General features: G+C 34.4%; 1 non-coding gene across 1 annotated transcript; it reads right to left on the bottom strand.

Annotated features, from left to right (window-relative positions):
- Positions 1-2,353: 2,353 nt before the first annotated feature.
- On the bottom strand, positions 2,354-2,426 carry TRNAR-UCU (transfer RNA arginine (anticodon UCU)). The gene has a single exon. It is a non-coding gene; the product is annotated as a tRNA-Arg (tRNA).
- Between the last annotated feature and the right edge of the window lie 1,919 nt (positions 2,427-4,345).

Raw genomic sequence — 4,345 nt, 5'->3', positions numbered from 1 at the left:
CTTTACAAAACACAACATTGATGTGCAATGTTGCCTTTACAAAACACAACATTGAGGTGAAATGTTGCCTTTACAAAACACAACATTGAGGTGAACTGTTGCCTTTACAAAACACAACATTGATGTGAAATGTTGCCTTTACAAAACACAACATTGATGTGAACTGCTGCCTTTACAAAACACAACATTGATGTGAAATGTTGCCTTTACAAAACACAACATTGAGGTGAAATGTTGCCTTTACAAAACACAACATTGATGTGAACTGTTGCCTTTACAAAACACAACATTGATGTGAAATGTTGCCTTTACAAAACACAACCTTGATGTGAACTGTTGCCTTTACAAAACACAACATTGAGGTGAAATGTTGCCTTTACAAAACACAACATTGATGTGCAATGTTGCCTTTACAAAACACAACATTGATGTGAACTGTTGCCTTTACAAAACACAACATTGATGTACAATGTTTCCTTTACAAAACACAACATTGAGGTGAAATGTTGCTTTTACAATACACAGTATTGATGTGAAATGTTGCCTTCACAAAACACAACATTGATGTGAACTGTTGCCTTTACAAAACACAACCTTGATGTGAACTGTTGCCTTTACAAAACACAACATTGATGTGAACTGTTGCCTTTACAAAACACAACATTGTGGTGAAATGTTGCCTTTACAAAACACAACATTGATGTGCAATGTTGCCTTTACAAAACACAACATTGAGGTGAAATGTTGCCTTTACAAAACACAACATTGATGTGAAATATTAGCTTTACAAAACACAACATTGATGTGCAATGTTGTCTTTACAAAACACAACATTGAGGTGAAATGTTGCCTTTACAAAACACAACATTGATGTGAAATGTTGCCTTTACAAAACACAACATTGATGTGAACTGTTGCCTTTGCAAAACACAACCTTGATGTGAACTGTTGCCTTTACAAAACACAACATTGATGTGAAATGTTGCCTTTACAAAACACAACATTAAGGTGAAATGTTGCCTTTACAAAACACAACATTGATGTGCAATGTTGCCTATACAAAACACAACATTGAGGTGAAATGTTGCCTTTACAAAACACAACATTGATGTGAAATGTTGCCTTTACAAAACACAACATTGATGTGCAATGTTGCCTTTACATAACACAACATTGAGGTGAAATATTGCCTTTACAAAACACAACATTGAGGTGAAATGTTGCCTTTACAAAACACAACATTGAGGTGAAATGTTGCCTTTACAAAACACAACATCGTTGCGCAATGTTGCCTTTACAAAACAGAACACTGATGTGCAATGTTGACTGTACAAAACAGAACATCAATGTGCAATGTTGCCTGTAGAACCCTGAACATCGATGTGCAATGTTGCCTTTACAAAAGAGAACATTGATGTGCAATGTTGCCGTTACAACACAGAACATTGATGTGCAATGTTGCCTTTACAAAACAGAACATCGATGTGCAATGTTCCCTTTAAAAAACTGAACATCGATGTGCAATGTTGCCTTTACAAAACAGAACACTGATGTGCAATGTTGCCTTTACAAAGCAAAACATCGATATGCAATTTTGCATTTACAAAACAGAACATTGATGTGTAATATTGTCTACGATTAATTTTTCCAAAAAGAATACCCACACTCTACATAAATATTTTACCAAATCATATTTAGGTTATTGAATCGGCTGTTTCAGCTTCACGCCGAAACGTCTACAAGTCATAAAATCAGTCGTTTTAGGTTATTGAATCAGCTGTTTCACCTACACTCCCAAAACATCTTACAGGGCATTGAATCATCTATAAGTTATTGAATCAGCTGTTTTAGCCACACCAAAACATGCACAGGTTATTGAACCAGCTGTTTTAGCCACACCAAAGCATGTACAGGTTAATGAATCAGCTGTTTCAGCCACACACCAAAACATGTACAGGTTATTGAATCAGCTGTTTCAGCCACACCAAAGCATGTACAGGGTTTGAATCAACTGGTTTAGCCCAACCAAAGCATGTACAGGTTATTGAACCAGCTGTTCCAGGTCACACTAAAACATCTTACAGGTCATTGAACCATATATAGGTTATTGAATCGGCAATTTCAGCTACAATGTTTAAGCGCAGATTGTTGCTATATGAATCTGCTAGTTTTTCTTCTTGGCGGGTTGGTAACTGTGACCATAAAATCAGCAGTTTATATGCTTACCCACAATTAACATGAATGATTTATTCTATAGAGCATTGAATCAGCTGTTTCATCCACAGTTCAAGCGCAGATTATTTGATGCTTCATCTTCTTCTCGGCGGGTTGGTAACTGTGACCATAAAGTCAGCATCCTCAGCGGGATTCGAACCCGCGGCCTCTGGATTAGAAGTCCAGCGCGCTATCCACTGCGCCATGAGGACAGATGAGAGGGAGGCTGCGTGCAGACGATTTAACATCTTTAACTAGGATGGTAATCAACAGTTTTGAAATATTATGAGTTAATAATATATGTTAATGATCTCTTAATCACTTGGTATTTAAATTTTATGAGTTAATAATTTTATCTACGTTTGTTAACTGTTACGGTAATGTATATTATTATATTCATTGCCTTGCCCAAATGTGATAAATGCGAGAATAATAACGAAGAGAATAACGGATAAAGAAGAAATATAGATATGAAAACAGACGAATTAAACTCCTATATAATCATTAAAAACTAAAGTACTGATATATGACATCTTGAAAGTTTTATCACTTTGAAACTTTAAAGTTACTATTACAAAATCGTTTGTATCCGATACCAAACTCTATATTGCAAACCGAAATATTTCAAGCAAATTTTTAGAAAATTAACAAAAAACATCTTTCATAGTAAGGACATATCACGATTGTTTCAACGTAGTGATAACGTAGGAAAATATAAAAAAAGGCAGCTTATAACTAATTGAATCAGTAGAACTTCCAAAGTTCAAAGTTTGAGCAAATGTTTTTATGTTGACCAGGCTGACATGAGTCTTTTTATAGTTTATATATGACATATCTGTTTTTGACGTTGTTAATAGTTTACAAAGTATATGACATATCTGTTTTGACGTTGTTACTGTTTCTAGAATGATTTATTGTTAAGTTATTCTCATCATTTATTTATTTCCTTATATCCTTTCCTCACTGGGCTATTTTTCCCTATTGGAGCCCTTGTGCTTATAGCATCTTGCTTTGCCAACTAGGGTTGTAACTTGGATAGTAATAATAATAATAATAATAATAATAATAATAATAATAATAATAATAATAATAATACACTGTTAAAACATTTGCCGTAAAAAGACCATAAAAATCCTGAAATAAATGTTGGCAGGTATTTATCGTTTTAAAAACATATATTGACGTAAAGCAGTGATATTACAGTTACCAACCCGTAAAAGATAATAACAAAGATAGGCAACATTGCACATTAATGTTGTGTTTTGTATAGACAACATTGCACGTCAATGTTGCATTCAGTAAAGGCAGCATTGCACATTAATGTTGCATTCAGTAAAGGCAACATTGCGTATCAATGTTGCGTTTTGTAAAGACAACATTGCACATTAATGTTGTGTTATGTAAAGGCAACATTGTACATCAAAGTTGTGATTTGTAAAGCAAAACCTTGCACATTAATGTTGTGATTTGCAAAGGCATCATTGCACATCAATGTTGCGTTTAGTAAAGGCCATATTGCATATCGATGTTGCGTTTTGTATAGGCAACATTACACATCAATGTTGTGTTTTGTAAAGGCAACATTGCACATCAATGTTGCGTTTAGTAAAGGCCATATTGTATATCGATGTTGCGTTTTGTAAAGACAACATTGCACATCAATGTTGTGATTTGCAAAGGCATCATTACACATCAATGTTGTGTTTTGGAAAGGCAACATTGCACATCAATGTTGCGTTTAGTAAAGGCCATATTGCATATCGATGTTGCGTTTTGTAAAGACAACATTGCACATCAATGTTGTGATTTGCAAAGGCATCATTACACATTAATGTTGCGTTTTGTAAATGCAACATTACACATCAATGTTGTGTTTTGTAAAGGCAACACTGCACATCAATGTTGCGTTTTGTATAAGCAACACATCACATCAATGTTGTGATTTGCAAAGGCATCATTACACATTAATGTTGCGTTTTGTAAAGGCAACATTGCACATTAATGTTGTGTTTTGAACATTTATTCTCCGTTCGTGTTTGTGTTCGTATCTATCTAAATATTTATCCGTCCCTTTGACGGGTTGCGTACATAAATGTAGAATTACGGTAAACAGAACAATTTTGCAATCATT

Source organism: Palaemon carinicauda, chromosome 20 (assembly GCF_036898095.1).
Source record: "Palaemon carinicauda isolate YSFRI2023 chromosome 20, ASM3689809v2, whole genome shotgun sequence".
In the NCBI taxonomy this organism is placed as follows: Eukaryota; Metazoa; Arthropoda; class Malacostraca; order Decapoda; family Palaemonidae; genus Palaemon; species Palaemon carinicauda.
This window is presented reverse-complemented; position numbering and strand designations above follow the sequence as displayed.